Source organism: Giraffa tippelskirchi, chromosome 6 (genome assembly GCF_054371585.1).
Source record: "Giraffa tippelskirchi isolate mGirTip1 chromosome 6, T2T-mGirTip1v1.2.pri, whole genome shotgun sequence".
Lineage (NCBI taxonomy): Eukaryota > Metazoa > Chordata > Mammalia > Artiodactyla > Giraffidae > Giraffa > Giraffa tippelskirchi.
The window spans coordinates 47,703,625-47,728,298 of NC_137280.1; the positions used below are offsets into that span (position 1 = coordinate 47,703,625).

General features: G+C 42.4%; 1 protein-coding gene and 1 long non-coding RNA gene across 5 annotated transcripts in view; one reads left to right on the forward strand and one right to left on the reverse strand.

Annotated features, from left to right (window-relative positions):
• Positions 1 to 24,674, forward strand: part of PDE7A (phosphodiesterase 7A) — a 600,339-nt gene that overhangs the window by 407,567 nt on the left and 168,098 nt on the right. Inside the window, exons 7-8 of one of the 3 annotated variants that reach the window (XM_081503289.1) lie at positions 4,547 to 4,603; positions 9,724 to 9,766. The exons of 1 other annotated variant lie outside the window; for it this stretch is intronic. The gene's annotated coding sequence lies outside the window, so the exon portion shown is untranslated. Of the gene's footprint in view, positions 1 to 4,546; positions 4,660 to 9,723; positions 9,767 to 24,674 lie in introns of all 3 variants that reach the window. One more of the 3 variants, XM_081503288.1, reaches the window with a different exon arrangement.
• Positions 1 to 24,674, reverse strand: part of LOC145510985 (uncharacterized) — a 117,063-nt gene that overhangs the window by 36,795 nt on the left and 55,594 nt on the right. For both annotated transcript variants that reach the window (XR_014057349.1, XR_014057353.1), the window contains exon 4: positions 13,118 to 13,369. This is a non-coding gene — a long non-coding RNA (uncharacterized LOC145510985). The remainder of the gene's footprint in view (positions 1 to 13,117; positions 13,370 to 24,674) is intronic.

Consider the following 24,674-nt stretch of genomic DNA (forward strand, 5'->3'; position numbering starts at 1 on the left):
AAGCAATTATCCTCCAATTAAAAATAAATTTTTTTTAATAGAAGAGAGTTGCGATTAACCAAGAGTTAAGACAGACAAGAACATGAGTCAAATCAAATCGATAAATAGGAGCTGAGCTTGGAAGGCACAGGATGGTCAGGCTGGGAGTTTCCAGTTTCACATCCTGTTGCTGGAGACTCACTTTTGTCTCTTCAGTCTGGTTGTTGCTGTTCAGTCACTCAGTCGTGTCTGACTCTTTGTGACCCCATGGACTGTAACATGCCAGGCTTCCCTGTCCTTCACCATCTCCTGGAGCTTGCTCAAACTCATGTCCATTGAATCAGAGATGCCATCGAACAATCACATCCTCTGTCACCCCTTCTCCTCCTGCCTTCAATCTTTCCCAGCATCAGGGTCTTTTCCAGTGAGTCAGTTCTTCACATCAGGTGGCCAAAGTACTGGAGTTTCAGCTTCAGCATCAGTCCTTCCAATGAATATTCAGGACTGATTTCCTTTAGGATGGACTGGTTGGATCTCTTTGCAGTCCAAGGGACTCTCAAGAATCTTCTCCAACATCACAGTTCAAAAGCATCAATTCTTCAGCACTCTATAAAGCTTTCTTTATAGTCCAACTCTCACATCCGTACATGACTACTGGAAAAACCATAGCTTTGACTGTACGGATCTTTGTTGGCAAAGAAATGTCTAAGCTTTTAATATGCTGTCTAGGCCGGTCATAGCTTTTCTTCCAAGGAGCAAGCGTCTTTTAGTTTCATGGCTGCAGTCACCATCTGCAGTGATTTTGGAGCCCCCAAAACAAAGTTACCCACTGTTTCCATTGTTTCCCCATCTATTTGCCATGAAATGATGGGACCAGAGGCAATGGCACCCCACTCCAGTACTCTTGCCTAGAAAATCCCATGGACGGAGGAACCTGGTGGGCTGCAGTCCATGGGGTCACTAAGGGTTGGACATGACTGAGCAACTTCACTTTCACTTTTCACTTTCATGCATTGGAGAAGGAAATGGCAACCCACTCCAGGGTTCTTGCCTGGAGAATCCCAGGGACGGGGGAGCCTGGTGGGCTGCCATCTATGGGGTCGCACAGAGTCAGACACAACTGAAGTGACTTAGCAGCAGCAGCAGATGGGACCAGATGCCATGATCTGAGTTTTCTGGATGTTAAGTTTTAAGCCAGCTTTTTCACTCTCCTCTTTCACTTTCATCAAGAGGCTCTTTGGTTCCTCTTCGCTTTCTGCCATAAGAGTGGTATCATCTGCATATCTGAGGTTAATGATATTTCTCCCAGCAATCTTGATTCCAGCTGTGCTTCATCCAATCCAGCATTTCACGTGATGTACTCTGCATATAAGTTAAATAAGCAGGGTGACAATATACAGCCTTGACGTACTTCTTTCCCTATTTGGAACCAGTCTGTTGTTCCATGTCCAGTTCTAGTTGTTGCTTCTTGACCTGAATGCAGATTTCTCAGGAGGCAGGTCAGGTCGTCTGGTATTCCCATCTCTTTAAGAATTTTCCACAGTTTATTGTGATCCACACAGTCAAAGGCTTTGGCATAGTCAATAAAGCAGAAGTAGATGTTTTTCCTGGAACTCTCTTGCTTTTTTGATGATCCAGTGGATGTTGGCAATTTGATCTCTGGTTCCACTGCCTTTTCTAAATCCAGCTTGAACATCTGGAAGTTCACGGTTCATGTACTGTTGAAGCCTGGCTTGGAGAATTTTGAGCATTATTTTGCTAACGTGTGAGATGAATGCAATTGTGCAGTAGTTTGAACATTCTTTGGCATTGCCTTTCTTAGGGATTAGAATGAAAACTGACCTTTTCCAGTCCTGTGGCCACTGCTGAGTTTTACAAATTTGCTGGCATATTGAGTGCAGCACTTTCACAGTGTCATCTTTTGGGATTTGAAATAGCTCAACTGGAATTCCATCACCTCCACTAGCTTTGTTCGTAGTGATGCTTCCTAAGGCCTACTTGACTTAGCATTCCAGAATGTCTGGCTCTAGGTGAGTGATCACACCATCGTGGTTATCTGGGTCATGAAGATCCTTTTTGTATAGTTCTTCTGTGTATTCTTGCCATCTCTTCTTAATATCTTCTGCTTCTGTAAGGTCCATACCATTTTTGTCCTTTATTGTGCCCATCTTTGCACGAAATGTTCCCTTGGCATCTCTAATTTTCTTGAAGAGATCTCTAGTCTTTGCCATTCTATTGTTTTCCTCTATTTCTTTGCATTGATCACTGAGGAAGTCTTTCTTATCTCTCCTTGCTATTCTTGGAACTCTGTATTCAAATGGGTATATCTTTCCTTTTCTCCTTTGCCTTTAGCTTCCTCTTCTTTTCCAGATGTTTTGGTCATTGTATCATTGTTATCAAATAGAGTCACTGAAGCCCTATCAGAATGGACTGCTAATCAGCTAAATCGATTGTAATATAGTGAGATGCGAAAAATTATTATATAACAAATGTACCCTTTCTTATGGATATAGTCCCTGGAAACCTGTAGAGAAAAAGCAATACTTCCCTGGGAGGGTATAGATGCTTTGAAGTCTTCTGAGGAAAGAAGAGTCAAAAGAGATTTATTTGCAATTGAGGTGACGCAGAAGGAGAAGGGAGGGAAAGGAAGAGAAGGGAAATGAACTTGAACAAAAGTCATGTTTTCTGGAATATGATGAACTAAGCAAGGTGACTCAGTGACCTCATACACCTTCAGGAAATTTTACAAAATCACAAAAGCTCGAAGTGACAGCATTTCTCATGAAAACCAGTAAAGCAGCCAAATTCTGCATCATGGTTTTTGTGGGAAATAAAATAGAGACAATGAGTTCTGATGCTAGGGCCTGAGTCAGAGGAGATCTGGAGGCCTTAAGTGGGTGAGAGTCCCCAGAAACCCTGGGGACTTCCCCACCCTCTGAAAATGAGAGGCTTTGAAAAAAATTTCCCCCGGAGCACAGGGATAGAGAGGCCTTTAGATAAAATCAGCCTGACAGCAACTTTCATGGTAACAGGCTCATAATCTAATACTCTAGGCGTATTAACCCATGACTTATTTACATAAACATTACCTCCATTTATAAGAAGGCAAGTAATGCTTGAGGCAGTATAACACAATGTTTAGCAGCACAGGCTCTGGGGTCAAATGCCTCCATCTAATTCTTGGTTTCACTTTTTGCCAGCTATGTGATCTTGGGTACTCTCTGAGCCTTGGTTTCTTCATTTGAAAAGTGGAGGAAATAAAAATACATAGCTGTGAGCAGAGGGTTTAACAAAACCTATTATCCATCTGTGAGACTAAAACATTAGTTGACTATCCAACCGATGAAAGTAGAAATGTCAACTGTGTTATTAGACATTGTTCTTCATGGTAACAATGAACCCTGAATGGTAAATTGCATCTGGACTGGAATGAAGTAGAAAAAAATCTATGAATGTCTGATGGGCATTTATGGGCATGCCAAACTCTGGGCTTCCCTGAGTATGGTGACCCTTAAAACTAGGCTTGCACTTTTCAGGATCTTTGTAGTTCTGTCTATAAAAATCCTACAGGAGATATGATCCAGGAATCATGCTCTTTGGTATTTACCCAAATGAGCTGAATGCTTAGGCCCACCCGAAAACCTATACATGAATGTTTATAGCAGCTTTTGTTCACAACTGTGAAAACTTGGAAACAACCAAATGCTTTGGTAGGTGAATGGGTAGACACACTGTGGTACATCCATGCTGTGGAATGTTACTCAGCAATAAAAAGAAATGAGTTACTAAACCAGGTAAAGACATCGAGAGATGTTCAAAGCATATTGCTAAATGAAGAAGACTGAAAAGGCTACATATTATATGATTGCAACTACATGACACTATGGAAAAGGCAAAATGGAGAGAATGAAAATATCGGTGGTTACCAGGCATCTGAGGGAAGAAGGAAGGATGAAGAAGTGAAATACATGGGGGTTTTAAAATAGTTAAACTACTCTGTATGAGGTTACCATGATGGATGTATGACAGTATGCATTTGTCAAAACCAACGAATGTACTCCCAGAGTGAACCCTGATAGTATTCTAGGACTTTAGTTAATAACAGTGTGTCTTCATTTATTCATCAAGTGTAACAAATGGACCACACTAATGTAAGATGTTAACAGTAAGGGAAACTATGTGTGTATGGGGTTCCTTAGTGGCTCTGCTGGTATAGTCTGCCTGCAATGCAGGAGACCCAGGTTTAGGAGGAAATGGCAACCCACTCCAATATTCTTGCTTGGGAAATCCTGTGGACAGATGAGCCTGGCAGGCCACAGTCCAAGGGGTCGCAAGAGTCGGACACGACTTGGGGGCTAAACCTACCTACCTACCTATGTGTAATAGGACTGAGTATATGTGAACTGTACTTTCTTCTCAGTTTTTCTGAAACTTAAAACTCTAAAATACATCTATTAATTAAAACGGGGGAAAGCCCTGCCAGAGGTATTGGCTCTGGTGAAGAATGAGGCTTCTAAGACAAGCAGATCTTGCACTGAACCCACGTGGGACTCTTTCCTGCCCCCAGGTCTTTGGACTGTTTCAAGAACTGCCCTGGAAGAGAAGTGTCTGAAGCGCCCAGCTGGTGAGCTTTGGTTCCTCTCCTGTATCCTGAATATGCTGGTGGGCCATTGTCACTTGGTGAGTTGGAGAGTTTGGTTGAGCCAAAGGAGATCTCTTGGGGAGCTCTGCACTGTCTCATAGAATTGTTGTGAGAATTAATTGAGCTAACATCAGGAAAATACTCAGAACAAGGCTTGAGACAGGTAAATGCTATATGATTGTTAATTATAAACGTTACAAGGAATGAATGGCTACAGTTTAACACTGTAATCATTACAACCCCCCAAATTATGAGTGACATGCCATCTGCAACATCAGATCAATACACAGTGTATATATATTGATGAATCCATAGATACATATATGCATATAATTATATCCACAGTGGCTCAGTGGTAAAGAATCCACCTGCAATGCAGGACATGCATGAGATGTAGGTTCAATCCCTGGGTTGGGAAGATCCCCTGGAGGGGAATGGCAACCCACTCCAGTATTCTTGCCTGGAAAATGCCATGAACAGAGGAGCCTGGCAGGCTACGGTCCATGGCACTGCAAAAGAGTCGAACCTGACTTAGCGACTAAACAATTAAACAACAAGAAGACATATGACTAAACCAGTCCAAACAGAGCCAGACCTGAGATCTTTGTTGGAATTACTGAGAAATAAGCTCTTTCTCCTCTTAGAAAGACATAGGAAGTATGCCTGGGCATGGAGTCAGCCTGAGAATGAAGTCAGACCCAAGGAAGAAAAAAAGAGGCTAGCTTTTGACAGGGAGGGTCAAACTACTGAATTCATTCATGTTTGAAGTTTTCTACCCTGAAATCATTCAGTTTTCTAGGTGAATAACTTGTATTTTTGCTTTCTTGCCCCTGCAGCTGAAGGCAGACAAATGAATAGTGCTCTCTTTCTCTATAAATCCCACCCTCTTGGGCATTAATATAAAAATCTTGGATCCCCAAAGTGGTGCATTAGAAGGGCTCCCTAGAACCTTGTGATCTCTATAACTTTCCACTACAGTGTTGTGGGAAGAGCTCAGATGAGTCACAGGGTAGAGGCATAGATTGAGTTCCTGGTCCTGGGGCCAGACCCTCCATGCCTCCACACCTGGCACTTAAGCACTTTTGACAGCACATCCCGTCTTGTCTCTTCCCTCTCCCTCCTGACCCGTGTTTCTGTCTGAGTGCTCTGCCAACAATCTGATGCAACTTCTTGAACTCTTAATACTGCAGGGGAGTTTGAGGGCCATTCAGGCACGCAGTTCTTAAGTAGAGCAGAGCAGGTGGAATTGCTGGCACCCTACCAGACTGATTTTGAACTACCATACTGGTTTGAAACTGGGAAAGAAGTACATCAAGGCTGTGTATTGTCACCCTGCTTATTTAACTTATATGCAGAGCACATCATGCAAAATGCTGTGCTCGATGAAGCACAGGCTGGAATCAAGATTGACAGGAGAATTATCAACAACTTCAGATATGCAAATGATACTACCCTAATGACAGAAAGCAAAGAGGAACTAAAGAGCCTCTTGATGAAAGTGAAAGAAGATAGTGAAAGAGCTGGCTTAAAACTCAACATTCAAAAAACGAAGATCATGGCATCCATCGCTTCCTGGCAAATAGATGGGGAAACAATGGAAACATTTGGAAACTTTATTTTTGGGGGCTCCAAAATCTCTGCAGATGGTGACTGCAGCCATGAAATTAAAAGACGCTTGCCCCTTGGAAGAAAAGCTATGACAAACCTAGACTTGATTGTACCTTGTGCTTCATCCAGCCTGGCATTTCTCATGGTGTGCTCTGCATATAAGTAAAACAAGCAGGGTGACGATATACAGCCTCGATGTACTCCTTTCTGTTTTGAACAAGTCTGGTAGTTCAAAATAAGTCTGGTAGGGTGCCAGAAATTGCACAAGAGGCGGTGATCAAGACCATCCCCAAGAAGAAGAAATGTGAAAAGGCAAAATGGTTGTCTGAGGAGGTCTTTCAGATAGCTGAGAAAAGAAGAGAAGCTAAAGGCAAAGGAGAAAAGGAAAGATACACCCATTTGAATACAGAGTTCTAAGAATAGCAAGGAGAGATAAGAAAGACTTCCTCAGTGATTAACGCAAAGAAATAGAGGAAAACAATAGAATGGGAAAGAAAATTAGAGATACTAAGGGAACATTTTGTGCAAAGATGGGCACAATAAAGGACAAAAATGATATGGACTTGACAGAAGCAGAAGATATTAAGAAGAGATGACAAGAATACACAGGAGAACTATACAAAAAAGATCTTCATGACCCAGATAACCATAATGGTGTGATCACTCACCTAGAGCCAGACATCCTGGAAGGCTAAGTCTAGTAGGCCTTAGGAAGCAGCACTACGAACAAAGCTAGTGGAGGTGATGGAATTCCAGTTGAGCTATTTCAAATACTGAAAGATGATGCTGTGAAAGTGCTGCACTCAATATGCCAGCAAATTTGGAAAACTCAGCAGTGGCCACAGGACCAAAAAAGATCAGTTTTCCTTCCAATCCCTAAGAAAGGCAATACCAAAGAATGTTCAAACTACTGCACAGTTGCACTCATATCATACGCTAGCAAAGTGTGCTCAAAATTCTCCAAGCCAGACTTTAACAGTACATGAACCATAAACTTCCAGATATTCAAGCTGGATTTAGAAAAGGCAGAGGAACCAGAGATCAAATTGCCAACATCTGTTGGATCATCAAAAAAGTAAGAGAGTTCCAGAAGAACATCTACTTCTGCTTTATTGACTATGCGAAAGCCTTTGACTACGTGGATCGCAGCAGACAGTGGAAAATTCTTCAAGAGATGGGAATACCAGACCACCTGACCTGCCTCCTGAGAAGTCTGCATGCAGGTCAAGAAACAACAGTAAGAACTGGACGTGGAACAACAGACTGATTCCAAATAGGGAAAGAGTACGTCAAGGCTGTATATTGTCACCCTGCTTATTTAACTTATATTCAGAGTACATCATGCGAAATGCTGGGTTGGATGAAGCACAAGCTGGAATCAAGATTGCCGGGAGAAATATCAATAACCTCAGATATGCAGATGACACCACCCTTATGGCGGAAAGAGAAGAACTAAAGAGTCTCTTGATGAAAGTGAAAGAGGAGAGTGAAAAAGTTGGCTTAAAGCTCAACATTCAGAAAACTGAGATCATGGCATCCATTCCCATGACTTCATGGCAAATAGTTGGGGAAACAGTGGAAATAGTGGCTGACTTTATTTTGAGGGGCTCCAAAATCACTGCAGATGGTGATTTCAGCCATGAAATTAAAAGACGCTTGCTCCTTGGAAGAGAAGCTATGACCAACCTAGACAGCATATTAAAAAGCAGAGGCATTACTTTGCCAACAAAGGTCCATGTAGTCAAAGCTATGGTTTTTCCAGTAGTCATGTATGGATGTGAGAGTTGGAGTATAAAGAAAGCTGAGCACCGAAGAATTGATGCTTTTGAACTGTGTTGTTGGAGAAGACTCTTGAGAGTCCCTTGGACTGCAAGGAGATCCAGCTAGTCCATCCTAAAGGAAATCAGTCCTGAATATTCATTGGAAGGACTGGTGCTGAAGCTGAAACTCCAGTACTTTGGCCACCTGATGTGAAGAACTGACTCATTGGGAAAGACCCTGATGCTGGGAAAGATTGAAGGTGGGAGGAGAAGGGGACGACAGAGGATGAGATGGTTGGATGGCATCACCGACTCAATGGACTTGGGTTTGGGTGAACTCTGGGAGTTGGTGATGGACAGGGAAGCCTGGTGTGCTGCTGTCTATGGGGTCACAAAGAATTGGATACAACCGAGTGACTGAACTGTACTGAATGACCAAAACATCACCAGACATGTGTCTCTAAAGATCTTTGTTTAGTCTATTATGTTCTTGTTTCTACTTTATTTTCCTTTCAGAATAGCCAACAAAATAGCAGAGAGAACAGAAGCAATTTATTGCTCATTTAGCGGGAATTATACTTTTCTCATAAATCTCAAGCTTGCCAACCCAGGAGTCATTACTATCCAGTTGCTCTACTCTGTCATCAAATGTCCATTAGTTTTGACTAGAAGTGGGCTTTATTTACAATGCCTGTCTTTGTTAGTGTTTAGCCAAAGTTGTGGTTGGCAAATTGACGACAGACTTCATCTTTCATTCTTAAACTAATATTTTCAGATTTGCCATGTGATGTAATTTAGGTCAGAGCTATCAGTTTTCTGTGAGATATTGTATTGACTAGGTTTTAGTTCAATTCAACTCTAAAATATATTGAGTACCTACTGTTTACAAGGTACCATGAGAGGTAACAGGGAATATACAAATGTGAGCAAGGATTTGTCATCAGCCTCAGAAAAAATCAAGTGGAACAGATAAGACATGAACCTAGTAACTACAGCATAAGGTAGAACATAACTGCTATAAGAAAGAAGAAGATGCAAATATTGTGCCATGGGATTTTTTTTTAAGTATTAAACATTAGTTCTTTTCTTTTTTTATAATGTTGTGCAACCATCACCACAATCTAATTTATTTTCTTTTGGTCGCACTGCATGACACACAGGATCTTAGTTCCCTGACCAGGGATCAAACCCGTGCCCCCTGCAGTGGAAACTTTGAGTCTTAACCACTGGAATGCCAGGGAAGTCCCTGCTGTGGGATTTTAAGAGAAAAGATGTATCATATCCAATGGGTAAGATTGAGAGATGACATTTGAGTAGGTCTTTGAAGGCTGAGTAAAATTTTGAGGGATTGGGGTCATGAAAGTGTTAGTTGCTCAGTCACGTCTGACTCTTCACAACCCCATGAACTGTAGCCTGCCAGGCTCCTCTGTCCATGGGATTTTCCAGGCAAGAATACTCCCCATGGATAGAGGAGCTTGGTGGGCTACAGTCCATGGGATCACAAAGAGTCGGACATGACTGAAGCGACTTAGCATAGCCATTCCCTTCTCCAGGGGATCTTCTTCACTCAGGGATCAAACCGGGGTCTCCTGCATTGCAGGCAGATTCTTTACCTTTCGAGCCACCAGGGAAGCACTGTGGGGAGAGTATTAAAGACATGAGGCCCACAGAAGTCTGGAAGTAAAAAGATGAGGGATGGAATCACAAGTCAGCAAAGTATTTTTTTTTTGGCAGAAGCACAAGATGGGAGAGGATCTGGGGTGACAAAGCTGGAAAGGTAAGGCATATTTGAAGAAGCTGCAAATTTGCCTTGAAATAGTAAAAATAGTTGAGGCTAGAAAGCCTTCAGTCTTGAAATTATAAGACATTTCAACCTCTTGGGTAGAGACTAGAATTTACCTTTGGGGCCAAACTGCTAAATCAGTTTTTGTAAACATAATTTAAATGGGCCTTTTAATTCTATAGATATGAGGGCAAGTAAGTACTCACTGTTTTTCTTAAAGAAGACCAAAATGGGATGAAGTAACCCAAATGCAAATGCTTTGAACAGTCTATTTAGTCATGTAAATTGGGTGTATCTTAAGCTCAATTATGCTCCTACAGGGTTATAATTTTTTTTCTCAATCTAGATTTAGAATTTCTTATGTCTGAAAATTGCTGGTTGTTCATGGGAGATGTGTCAATGGATTTGCACCCAAGCATTTGTTTACGGGAAATCAGGAATGAAAACCCGGCTGTAGTAGGGGTTTCTCAAGGATCATACTACTCTGCACCACATGATGGAGGAAAAAAACGGCTCTGAAGGAATTGTATTTGCCTTGTGGTAGCCCTTCCAGGCTGGATTCTTGGTGGCCACGTATAGTGTTGCGTGAAACCGGACAGCCTAATTTTAGTAAGCATGGTGTGGGAGAGTGGGACCTGCCTAGCTAGATGAGCCTAACTAATGCTTACAAGTGAGGTTCCCAGGTAAGCAGGGGGGTCTCCTTAGCATTGCTCATCCTGGGAAGACAGTCCACCTAAATCAGGAAGCGAGGGCATCAAGGACAGTGTTTTTCCCCCAGGCCTGGCACATTGCTGAATCTGGACTTCCTAGCAAGGACATTATGGGGGCGTTTGTGGTGGAGTGAGTTGAGCCTTCCATATGGAGGTGGGAACTACTTTATTTAGTGACTCTGGGGTCATGTTTTAGTCTGTGAGCTCTAAGAACCGTAACTTTTCTTTCATTTTTTTAAAAAAATTCATTTATTTATTTATTTGGCTGCCCCAGGTCTTAGTTGTGTCATGAGAGATCTTTAGTTGTGGTATGCAAACTCTCAGTTGAGGCATGTGGGATCTAGTTCCCCGACCCGTGATGGAACCCAGGCCCCCTGCATTGGGAGCTTGGAGTCTTAGTCACAGGACCACCAGCGAAGTCCCAAGAGTAGTTAACTTCTCAGTAGCTGTTTGACATTATTTTCTGTGTTATGCTTGTGATAAAGGATTCCCTGGTAGCTCAGATGGTAAAGAATCTGCCTGTAATGCAGAAGATCTGGGTTTGATCCCTGGGTTGGGAAGATACCCTGGAGAAGGGTGTGGCGACCCACTGCAGTATTCTTGCCTAAGAAATCCCACGGACAGAGGAGTGCATGGGGTCACAAAAGAGTCGGACACGAATGAGTGACTAGCACACATGCTTGTGATACCCTCAAGCATTGAAAGCAATTCTGTTAAAAAGTTATAGCCTGGCCTTAGGTGTGCTGTGAAGAGTTAAGGAGCATCTTCAAGGGTTTCCCTCAGCTTCCCAGGTGGTGCAGTAGTAAAAAATCCGCCTGCCAATGCAGGAGACGTAGAAGACACAGGTTTGATCCCTGGATCAGAAAAATTCCCCTGGAGTAGGAAATGGTAACCCATTCCTGTATTCTTGCCTGGAAAACTCCATGGACAGAGGAGTTTGGTGAGCTACAGTCTGTGCGAGTCTCACAAAAGAGTCTGACATGACTACGCACAGCTTACGCACTACCCAGGGTTTAGAGTGAGAGGCTAGGACCTGCAGCACTCTTTCTTGGAGGTCTGCAAGGATCCGAGTGGTGGCATCAGCAGGAGACAACCCAGCCTCCTCTTGAAGTTCAAGGGTAGCAGTGGCAGCAGCCACGTGGAGGGCAGTGAAGTCAGCCAGCCAGACAGAAGAACCAGAAGGACCGGCTCCACATCACACATGAGGCAGCGCCCTAGAAAACTCTGAAAAATACCCTGGGAAGATAATCAGAGAACCCAATGGAAGGACATTCTACAGACTATGAGCCTGTGCTCAAGAATGTGAAGTTCATAAAAGACATGGAGAGACTGAGAAGTCATTCTGGAGCAAAGGTGACAAGAGACTCAACAACCAAATAAAATGTGTGATCTGGGGTTGACCCCTGGATGCAAGGAATAAATGCCATCGAGGACATTTAATTTATTGGTATATTTGGTAAAATTTGAATATGGGATGTGTTTTGGATAATAGTAGTGTGTCTCTGTTGCCAATTTCCTGAGTTTGATTGCTGAGTTGTGGTTATGTAAGAGAATGTTCTTGTCCTTAGGAGTACTTCAGTATTTAGTTGTCTAGGATAAATGACCAGGTATTTAGAAGTGAAAGGTCATGGTGTTTGCAACTTATCTCAAATGATTTAATCAAAAGATAATAGTACTAATAATGCATATATGTGCATGTGTGTGTATATAGAAAGGGGGTGGAAAAGAGACATTGAAGAGAATTAATTTCATGAGTGAGCACTCAGTATGTAATAATTTATTATCAGAAGCATGACTTTATTTCCCCCTTCCATTGCTCAGTCCTGTCCGACTCTTTGCAGCCCTATGGACTATAGCCCGCCAGGCTCCTCTGTCCATGGAATTCTCCAGGCAAGAATACTGGAGTGGGTAGCCATTCCCTTCTCTAGGTGATCTTCGTGACCCAGGGATCAAACCCTGACAGATTATTTACTGTCTGAGACACCAGTGACTTTATTTAGGTCTATCAAACAGTACATCTTGGTAAGGTCTGGGACATTCAGGTGACTTTATTTTGTAATCATATCTTGGTAAAGCTGAGATATGCACCTTTTATATTTTAAATACTTAATGATATGTTTATAATGCACTTTGATAAGCATGCACACCACATAATAATGTACCCTTTTCTTATAGCCCGTAACACTGATTCAGAGCTAGAGCTTTCTAATTGCTTCATTTTATGTTATGATGAAGAACAGGTGTATTGATGGGCATGGTTGGTTCACTTGCTACTCTGAAAATATTGACTTAACTCATTTTTGCATCCTTAACACCTACTATGTTCCTAGTAATGTTCCTAATAATGGTGGTTAATGAGTGAATTAACGAAATGAATTAAGTAGGTGTATAAATAGCACTTAAAGGAGCAATGAACTTCTACCACTTTATGAGAGACACAACATGGACAAAAAGGGAGATAAAAAATATGGACAAATCTTGATGAGATCCGTGGACAGACCTTGTTTAGAAACATCTCTTTCCATTTGTCTGCCATGGTATTCTCTTTAGCCCAGATTCACATCTGACTTTTTTTTTAAAGTTTAATGTGTGCAACATTGTATTTCTACTTCTGTCTACACTACAGTGTGCTCACCATCAAAAATTTGTTTCCATTCATCACCATCCAGTTGATCTCCTTTATCCAGGTATCCCATTCACTCCCACCTTACGTCTGACTTTCTTCTGGCTCCTCTATGACTTGGAGATGCCCCAGCTTATTTCTTCCTAGTTGGCTCTCCTGAGTTCAGTGTTGTTTCTGGCATTTGCTAAATTCATCTATTTACGATTTGATGTGTGCAACTCTTGAGTAGATGAAGATCTTGATTTCTGTCAGCTGGTTTCCTCCCTGGGGACCAATAAGGGAGGGACCACATATGTTGAATGTCAACATATTCCAAATTACTGACCAAAACGTAGATTTCCTATCTGGAAAGAGATAGTTATCAAAGCATACTGTTGTTCAGTCAATAAGTCATGCCCACCTCTTTACAAGCCCCTAGATTACAGCATACCAGACTCCTCTGTCCTCCACTATCTCCTGGAAAAACATACTGGCTGAGCATGTATTCTTGTGTGTGTGTGTGTGTGTGTGTGTGTGTGTATGTGTGTTATTCATAAAAGGCAAGGAGGCAAAAAATTGGTAGATGTTAGTCAAAGCCAAAATAGAATATATTTCTATTTTAAAGATTAAAACCATCATTTTTGCTTTTTTCCTCCATTTTTAAGATTGTATATGCATATAATTCAAAAATTCTTAAAGTGTTAGGTAGCATTTATCAAATTATTCTCCCACTATTCTGAATATCATTAAAAATTATATTTTAAAATAGCTATTTCATGAATAAGTAAAAAAATGAGACTTTAGGCGTAGAAGTAGTCAATGTTCAAAGTTTTAAATGCATCACCCCAATGTATTATGGATTTAAAGATGGCCATTCAGGACTTCCCTGGTGGTCCAGTGGTTAAAAATCTGCCTGCCAGTGCAGGGACATAGGTTTGACCCCTGGTCTGGGACGATCCCCAATGCCACGAATCAGCTTAAGCCGGTGCACCACAACTACTGAGCCCATGCATCCAGAGCCTGTGCTCCTCAACAAGAGAATCCACCGCAAAGAGAAGCCCACGTACCACAATGAAGAGTAGCCTCCACTCTCCGCAACCAGAAAAAAGCCCGAACAGCAGCGAAGACCCAGCACAGCCAAAAGTAAATAAATAAATAAATTTTTAAAAAGATAGCTGCCCATTTCATAAAGAATATGGTTAAAGGAAATAGGAGAAGTAATTTGTGTTTAGAGACAAAGAATATAGTAAGCATCAGTTCATATCTGGTAACTGGTGAAAAGTTAATGGCCCTGAAGGAAAAGGAAACTACCCATGTTGCCTTTTGCCTTGTGTTCTCTGCACAGGTAACAATCATCAGATTGAAAAAAGTTAAGACAACTCCTCTCTTTAAGCTTTGGATAGACAGGATATTATGAGAAGCCCTGATTGCCAGAAACACGGAGATAATTGTGCCACTGTCTATAATCCCTGTGGGCCAGAAAAGAGTATTGGATAAGGCAGAAGTCCTTCTAATTTTCAGACATAGTAATGCTGTGGGTTACAGAAAGACATTTTTAATGCATTTACTCAACAAAACCTTATTGAAAACCTTCTTGAGTAACAAGTACACTGGGGGTAAAAAGAGAAATAAGATGTGGTTCCTGGAGAAGGGAGGCATGTGACAGATGACACAGTAAACATTTGGAAAGTGCACTATTGATCTGCACAGGATATCATCAGGTGATCAGAGTTGTGGTGATGAGCATGAGCTTACAAATTAGATGTGCAGTTGATACCAGCTGTCTCATACAAGCCATGTGGATCTGGAAAAGCAATTAAACAACTGGCCCTCACTCTCCATCTGGGAGTCAAGTCTACTTCCTAGGCTTGTAGTAGAAATCGAATGGAATAACGTAAATAAAGCCCTTAATACAATGCCAGGCACAGAGTAGGCACTCAATAAAATGGCAATGATTGGGGTTATTATTGTATCTATTATTATATATAGGTACTGTTAATCTAAGAATCAAAAACTGTCAAATAATGTTTTGCCTGAAAAGGAAAGATGTGGCCACGAGGAGCTGTATAACATATTCACTAACAAATAAGCTATAATTAACCTCATTCCTTTTTTGGTATGGCCCCCACACTTAGTTACTAACAAGGTAAACATAACACTAGTGGGTTTAGCAAGGCACCCAGCATAGTCTCCCATAACACACCATTAGGCATTTGGGGAAACGGGTAGGCCTGGTGATGGTTCAGCAAAGTGGGTTTGCATGTGGCTGATGGTGCTTACCAAAGGTGATGTAAACCTGAAGGGAAGTGCATGAGGCCATTAGTCTGTGAACTTTTCTGAACAAATTAGACAAGAGCTTTAATGGCAATCTTATAAACTGTAACTTCTCATTAGAAGAGATAAGCAATAATGCTTCATGATGGATTCAAGACCCAAAAGGAGTTCTCTTCACAGACCAGAAAAACAGGCCGAGGCTCCTTGAATACTTTTTTTTCTCTCTGTGTGTAGTCTTTAAAGTAGTTTTGATGACTGTAGACAGCATGGTCTAAAGTTACAGAGAAAACAATAAGGCTTAAGTGCTTTACTCCTCACCAAAAGCAAGGAAAATGTTAAAGTACTCATCTTACCATATATTAGAGATGTGTTCTTTCTACAAGCTTCATAGGTGGCACTAAGAACCTGCTTGCCAATGCAGGAGACATAAGAGACTCAGATTCGATCCCTGGGTTGGGAAGATCCCTTGGAGAAGGAAATGGCAGCCCACTCCAGTATTCTTCCCTGGAGAATTCCCATGGACAGAGGAGCTTGGAGATCTACAATCCATGCAGTCACAAAGAGTCAGACACAACTGAGCATCTGAGCACACAGCACAGGTGTTTCAGAGAGTTCTTTTTCTTTTAATTCATTTTTGGCTGTGCTGGATCTTCACTGCTACGCACAGGCCTTCTCTGGTTGCTGTGAGTGAGGGTTACTCTTCATTGCAGTGTGTGGGCTTCTCATTGTGGTGGTTTTTCTTGTCGCAGAGCACAGGCTTCAATAGTTGTGGTGCACAGGCTTAGTTGCCCTGAAGCTTGTGGGATCTTCCTGGACCAGAGATCAAACCTATGTCCCCTGCATTAGAAGGAGTGTTCTTAACCATTGGACCACCAGGGAAGTCTTCATAGTATTCTGATGAGGCTTCACAGAACACCAGATAGGGCCTCTTGACTTGCCTCCCTTTGACTGGTCTTGCTGCACTATGGTCTGTTTTCCCCATGGCCACCAGGGTGATCTTCCAAAGCCTGCATCTCATCCTTTCATTGTTGTTGTTCAGTCACTCAGTCGTGTCTGATCCTTTGCAACCCCATGGACTGCAGCACGCCAGGCTTCCCTGTCCTTCCCCATCTCCCAGAGGTTGCTCAAACTCATGTCCATTGAGTCGGTGATGCCATCCAACCATCTCATCCTCTATCGTCCCCTTCTCCTCCTGCCTTCCATCTTTCCCAGCATCAGGGTCTTTTCCAGTGAGTCAGTTCTTCACATCAGGTGGTCAAAGTATTGAAGCTTCATGCCTCTGCATAAAACACAGTAATGGTTTTCCCCATGGTCCCCAGGATAAAGCCCCAGTTTCCCAGAGTGGGGTCTTCCTGACCTGTCCCCAGCTTAGCTCACCTGGTGCCAACCCTCCTCCCTGTAGCATCTTGTCCAGCCACCCTACATTTCCAGGGACTCCTGCTCTTTTGCCATCTGGCCTTTGTGCCTTTGTTCTCTCTGCCTGGAGCATGCTTCCTCCTCCCTTTCCCTGGTGCATCCCAACACCCCTTCTCCGTGCTGACGCTCCTCATTCTCAGGGTGGACCTCTCCCCCTAGGAGGTCTTCCCTCCCCCTCCCAAGTGCTCCCTGTGTGCTCCATACTTCACCCAACATTGCTCATCCCTGAGTTGCACTTGTTTGTTTATTTAGGTAGCAAGGAATTTTACTCTTCACTACTCAGGTACAAGAAATATCACGTTGCATGATTACTAAATCAAAATTAAATGTGCTTCTCCTTCTCATCCTCTTGAATCATAAGAATTCAATCTCTGCGCTTTCTCCCTGCCCCACACTCCCAAGGTTTCTGAATTCATGCAACACCAGAAAACTAGTTCTCCAGCTGCAAGAGGCTGCAGTTGATAGTTCAGTGCCGGTTGTCTGATTAACTCAGGGACCACCCCTCACCCCAGCACTCCTCTCCACCAATGGCAGGAAAACACAGAGCCATCACAGCTGCTCAAAGCCTCAGCATGCAATGGCCAGTCAGGCTTGATTCCCTGGTCAGGCAGAGTTCACCTCCCCTTATACACCTCACCATAATCAGGAACCCCTCAAACTCCTTTTATTTATATCTAGGGAAATCTCAGATGGTAAAGAATCTGCCTGCAATGCAGAAGACCCAGGTTCAATCCCTGGGTTGAGAAGATCCCCTGCAGGAGGGCATGGCAACCCACTCTAGTATTCTTGCCTGGGAAATCCCATGGACACAGGGACCTGGTGGGCTACAGTCCATAGGGTCTCAAAGAGTTGGACACGACTGAGTGACTAAAACTTAGAGCTTCAGGAAACCTCCACCCCTCTGTCCCCCATGCCCACGTATACTGTCAAACTCAGGGGCCAGCCTTACACCCATGTGGGATAGGATGGGTAAAAGGTGATTGGGTTTCACAAGCACAGGACTCTGCATTTAGCTAGAAACAGAAAAAAATCTGGATGTGCATTGCTCCACACTCCCCTGATAGCAAAACAAAAGCAATATAAAAGCCAAAATACCAGTTAATTTTTTTTAAAAAGCCCTCCACCTATTACACAGTTTTTCCTCCCCACTGAGAGAAGAGGGAGAATGCATGGGTTCACCATGACATTGTACTTGCTGTGTAGTAGGTGTTTGAACCATTACACTATACTGCTAGACAGGAAACTATCTTTAGAAAATGGGCACGCTTGTTAATAATTCAATAGCCTAGTGTGTTAGGTGCTCAGTCGTATCCAACTCTTTGTGACCCCATGGACTGTAGCCCACCAGGCTCCTCCATCCACAGGATTTTCCAGGCAAGAATACTGGAGTGGGTTGCCATTCCTTTCTCCAGTGGATCTTCCTGACCCAGGGATTGAACCTGGGTCTCGCACATTGCAGGCAGACTCTTTACCGACTGAGCCACCAGGGAAGCCCTAAATAACCTAGAATAGGAGTAAAAAGCTTGGAATTTGACAAATCTGGATTTGAACACATGCCCCTTATAAGCTTGTGACTTTGATGTACCTAGAGTATCTGACATCCAAGTAGACCATTATTTTAAATGTCCTCTCTTCTATATAACAGAACTTTTTCAGTAATACTCATGTGATAATCAGTAAATGGTCATTATTTCCTTCATTAATTCTTTAGTTTCAAAACAGTAGTCTTTAAAAAGTACGTTTTGAAGCTAAAGATACCCAAAGTCATCCAAATATTTAATGAGTGAACTGTTTATAGTTACTAAACATATAATTATACCTTGCATTGGCAGTTGTTTTATTACTTTAGATTTTAAAGAAAAATGAAAACTCCAAACTGTTCACAGCATTAAAGTGACTCAAGTTTTGTTCTTTGTCTTTACACTCATGTGCTGTCATTGCTTATTTTAAATTTAGTATGTAAACATAGGGATGGGTAGTAACACAGGGGTTCAAGATACAGATTGCACTCAAAGTAAGCTTGGGATCCCTGGTGGCTCAGATGGTAAAGAATCTGCTTCTAATGCGGGAGATGGGGATTCAATCTCCTTTCCTGAGAAGGGAAATGGCAACCCACTCCAGTACCCTTGCCTGGAAAACGTCATGGATAGAGGAGTCTGGAAAATGCCATGGAGAGAGGAGCCTGGCAAGTTACAGTCCATGGGGTTGCAAAGAGTCAGACATGACTGAGCAACTGACACTTTCACAAAGCAAGCTCAATTTCAACCCATCACACACTTATTCTCTAAATAAATAGAGGAAGACTCTAATTTGTTCTCAGAATTCACATCTGTGTAGAATCCAGTGCTGTCTTTCTTTTTCTTTTGTAAAGGAAAAGTAATTTCTTAAATGTGCTGGTTTGAAAAAAAGAACTGTGCTAGTTTTGAGGTATATACTAGATTATTCAAATTCAGTAGTACCTACAACAATTGCTTAAAATGTGACCAACAAAAGATTTTTTTCAGGAAGGAATATTTTATCCCTGACATTATCTAGAATTTCTGGTATGTAATGATTTAAACACACACATGCATGTATGTGCACACTTGTGCATGCACACACACACACACACACATATATCCACATTCATTGGAGAGTATTCATAATAGTTAAAAAGTGGAAGCAACCCAAGTGTACATTGATGGATGAATGGACAAACAAAATGTGGTACCTATATGCTGTGGAGTATTATTCAGCTGTTAAAAAGGAAGAAAATTCTGACATATGCTACAACATGGATAAACCCTGAAGACAATCTGCTAAGTGAAATAAGCCAGTCACAAAAGAACTATGTGGTTCCACTTATATGTGTACTTAGACTTGCCAAAGCTCTTTTGACAAAAAATAGAATGGTTGTTGCCAGGGGCTGAAGGGAGAGGTAGATGAGGCATTATTGTTTAATTGGTTCAAATTTTCAGTTTTGCAAAATGAAAAGAGTTCCGGGGATGGATGGTGGTGATGGTGGCACAATAATATATTTAATGTCACTGAACTGTGCACGTAAAAATAGTTAAGATGGTAAATTTACATTATATATATTTTACCCACAAATTTTTAAATGCTAAAAAAAAAGTCTGACTTTTTTTTGTTAGTTGCTCAGTTGTGTCCGACTCCTTGCAACCCCACAGACTCTAGCCCCCCAGGTCCCTCTCTCCATGGAATTCTCCAGGCAAAAATACTGGAGTGGGTAGCCATTTCTTTCTCCAGGGAATCTTCCTGGCCCAGGATCGAACCCAGGTGTCTTGCATTGCAGGCAGATTCTTTACCATCTGAGCCACATTATATTTAAATTATCTGCAGCCAGTGCACCTCCTTATTGCCTGAACTCAGGGCAACCACAACCACACCCACCTCTTAATGTTCTCCTGGACTTTTAGCAAGTTTCTTAACTTCTTTGAGTCTCAGCAGGGTGAGGATAATAATTTCTTCAAGGAGTCATTGAAAGAATGAAATAAACTGCCCTTGGCTCATAGTAAATGCTTAGCGGTGGTAGTGTTGTATTCATATTTAAATGATTTTTAGATGCCAGGGAAGTGATAGAAATAAAGTTGGCAGAACTAGAAACTGGCAGCATGATAGATGAGTCCTTTTTTAGAAGAGAGTGTAACAAAGTGCGGTGTGCAGTTTTGACCTACCACTTCAGTTTGGTGACTGTGAGCTCCTCTAAGGGCCCAGGCCCATCCCACTGCCACTACTGACCATCCAAACCCAAGTAAATACCCTGTCCATCTTTGAAATTAACAGGAGTCAGCCTCACAAATTTTAAGTGTCCCCTTCAGCCAAGCAGCACCCAGAGGGTGTACTGGGTACCAGTCTCAGCAACATTATCAGCATCTTCTTGATCTTTTGGCAAAGGTTGGGAAACTGGAAGTGCACGCAGAGTGGTATCAACAATGTTTAGCTGTCATTAGGGCTTCCTCCCTTGTAAAGTGAGTTTATGATGATAATTTTTAGAATATTCTTCTGTGCGGCATTTATTCATTCTCAGGGGCAGCTTCTGCTTCTGCAGCAGGCAGGAAGTTGTACTTGTTCCTGCAGAAACAGGATATCATTGACCACATCTGACGTGACAACATAGGGAGGAAACCCATTGCCTTTGCTAAGTGTATTAGACCAGCTACTGCTACAAGAGTTAAAAAAAAAAAAATAGGAAAGAATACACAAGCCAGTATAATGTACAGAGCACATGCCACACAAAATAAAGACTACAGTGTCTTTAGTTCTAGAAGCTGTTTGTTTGAAAAAAGAAAGAGCAGCAGCAGGCCCAAAACAGTCATTTGCCCCCAGCTACACCAAACTACAGGGGCTTCCCTGGTGGCTCAGATGGTAAAGAGTCTGCCTGCAGTGCAGGAGACCCAGGTTCAATCCCTGGGTCAGGAAGATCCTCTGGAGAAGGGAATGGCAACCCGCTCCAGTATTCCTGCCTGGAAAATCCCATGGACAGAGCAGCCTGATGGGCTACAGTCTATGGAGTCCCAAAGAGTCAGACACAACTGAACGACTAACACTTCACACCAAACTAAGACTTAATTGCAGCTTCAATCCCTCCCAGAAATGTGACCTTTGCAGGAGTCAATCTGAAATTTCCTGGTCAACACTGGTCGTGTAATCTGCAGGATAAAGACCCCTGCCATTCCTTTCCTTTAAAAGAAGGCCAGGTCTGAAACAATCATTTCTTTTCTTATGCTAATATATTCTTGCCCCCACTCTCCTTCTGCCTATAAAAACCCTCCATTTTGTATAACCTCCATTTTGTGTAGTCTCTCAACAGGCTTACCTCAATTTAGTGCATTTCAGATACGGTGTTTTTTACAAACTGAACGTTTGTGGCAACCTTGCATTAAGAAGTCTGTCAGTGCCATTTTTCCAACAGCATTTCCTCACTTCTTGTCCCTGTATCACATTTTGGTAATTCTCAAATTATTTCCAACTTTTTCATTATTATTCTATTTGCTATGGTGATGTTATATGTTAGTATTGCAAAAAATTTATGACTCGCTGAAGGCTCAGATAGTGGTTAGCATTTTTTAGCAATAAAGTATTTTTTAACTAAGGTATTTGTTGTTGTTTAGTCGCTAAGTAGTGTCCTACTCTTTGCAACCCCATGGACTGCAGCCTGCCAGGCTCCTCTGTCCATGGGATTTCCCAGGCAAGAATACCGAATGGGTTGCCATTTCCTTCTCCAGGGGATCTCCTCGACCCAAGGATCGAACCCATGTGTCCTGTGTTGGCAGGGGGATTCTTTACCACTGAGCCATCTGGGAAGCCCTAATTTAGGTACGGGCATTGTTTTTTTTTAGATATAATGTTATTGCACACTTAGTTGACCACAGTAGGACTTCCCTGGTGGTCCACTGGCTAAGACTCCATGCTCCCAATGCAGGGGGCCCAAGTTCGATTCAGGGAACTAGATCATGTGGCACAGGTAAAGGTTCACAGCTACAACTAAGAGTTTGAACGCCAAAGATTCCATGTGCCACAACTAAGACCAAGTGCTGCCAAATAAATAAATAAAAATTTTAAATATTTACTAAAAAAATAGACCACAGTAAAGTGTGAACCCTGGGAAACAAAAATTTTATATGCGCTGGGAAACAAACATTCATGATTTACTTTATTGCAATATTTGCTTTGCTGCGGTGGTCAGGAACCACCACGAAATACTTTCCAAGGTATGTCTGTATTTGCTAGATGGAATGCTGCCTGCCTGATTCGTGAATCCCTGAATAAGACCAACTGGATCTTCAAACTTACTCAGTTCAGTTCTGTTTTTTAACAAAACTTAATAACCTCTTGATTCGGGATTTTTAAATTAACTATGGAAGATAGTTTTCCCCATTTTTGCATAATGGGCAAGCCATTTCGAAATATGTTTTTTTAATTAGTGACAATTACTGATGGGGATTCTGAGATTCAATGGCAGTAATATTACCAGAATTTAATAGGAACATAATTTTATTTCTAAAGAGTGAATTAAAAATAACTAACCTTAGTTTTCAAAAGGAGGTAAAGACAAGTAATAGAAAGAAAGTTATCTTCAGAGCCTTATTTGGCACACTATAAACAAGTATCCACAGTGAATCTAGGCGGTCATTTTTTAATTGAAGGACATTTTTAAAAGGCTACCCTTTGAATGACAAGATGAGTTTTCAGCACTCCACCACCACCACCACACATCTTTTCCCCTGAATACTGGTATAAGTGTAGAAGGAGATGTTTTGAAGTGTAACTCAAGTTTATAGAAGAGGCAAAAACCGCATAACCTTAATTAGGTGCAGGATTCTTAGTAAAAGAGGGAACGAAAGAAAGGAAGACACAAAAAGAGAGGGGGAAATGGGGAGGGAGGAAGGAAGAAAGGGAGGGAGAAAGGGGAAAAGAAAGAGAAAGAAGGGAAGGGAGGGACGGAGGACAGGAGGAAGGAAGAAGGAAGGAAGAAGAGAGAAGGAAGTTAGGTGAGAATGTGCATTTTCGTCAGATTCTCCAGGTGGTCTGTAGCGCAGTAAAGTGTGAGCAGCGCTGAGTTCCGGAGGGTGGCAGGGTCTCAGCCACACTGTCCTCCACAATCGGACCTGGTGCCCCAGCTGGAGGAAGAGGAGACAGCCCCGTCTAGACATCAGGCTCAGGAGGCAAGGATGTCAACAGAGCTCAGAGGTGACGGAGGCACAGGGCCCAGACTAGGTGCTGTGGCCATGTAAAAGGCCTGCCTAGAGGTACAGGCCTTGGGACTGAGGCTTGTGTCCAAGGACGTAGTTAGAAATCAATCCTAAATCCCTGCCGCCCTGAGGAGTCTGTGTCATTACAAATCACCTCTGGAAGCCCCAGGTAGCTCAGTGGTAAAGAATCCGCCTGCAATGCAGAAGACATAGGTTCGATCCCTGGGTCAGGAAGATCCCCTGGAGAAGGAAATGGCAACCCACTCTAGTATTCTTGCCTGGGAAATCCCATGGACAGAGGAGCCTGGTGGGCTACAGTCCATGGAGTCGCAAAGAGTCAGACATGACTTAGAGCACAAGCACAAACAAGCTCACACAATAGGGATTTGTGAAGTTACTCTTGAAAATGTCAGGTGAACTTTTAAAAATGAAAATAAAGCCAGGTGACAAAGGAAGCTTTGCTGAAGCAATAGAGATTTTAGGAAGGAGTGCCTTAGAGTGTTCTAGACTACTTGGGAAGCAGATTATCATCAAGGAATAGGTGAGTCATTATCAAAGACAGATATGTACTGCCTACTTCAAGGGGCACATCTACCAAAACACCTCAAACTCACGAAAGCCCATTAGTGAATGCCTTCTCCTACAGCTCCCTGTCAGGGAGACGCAGTGAAGAACAACCAATAAGCCTTCCCTTCCTCCTGACACAAAACAGGTGTGTGCTTAGTTGCTCAGTCGTGTCCAACTCTTTGTGATTCCATGGACTGTTGTAGCCCACTAGGCTCTTCTGTCCGTGGGATTCTCCAGGCAAGAAAACTGGAGTGGGTTGCCATGCCCTCCTCCAGGGGATCTTCCCAACCCAGAGGTCAAACCAAGGTCTCCCGCATTGCAGGTGGATTCTTTACTGTCTGAGCCACCAGCAAAGCCCTACAAGACAGGACTTCTACTGATAATCAATTTAGGCATGTAAACAGGAAAATACTTCATAGAGAACAGTGAACTGAATGATACTTCAGCAGATGAATTCTCAATGCAGCAATTCTGACATCCACCAAGATAAATAAACTGAAGTTCTGTTAAACAGGGAAGGATGTTGATATAGTCTAAACTAATTTGTTCCACAGAAAATATCAAATTTTCTCTTTTCTGGAGAGTCTTGGAGCCTCTCACCAAGAGAACACAGACCCAAAGCCATGTATTCAGGAATTCTC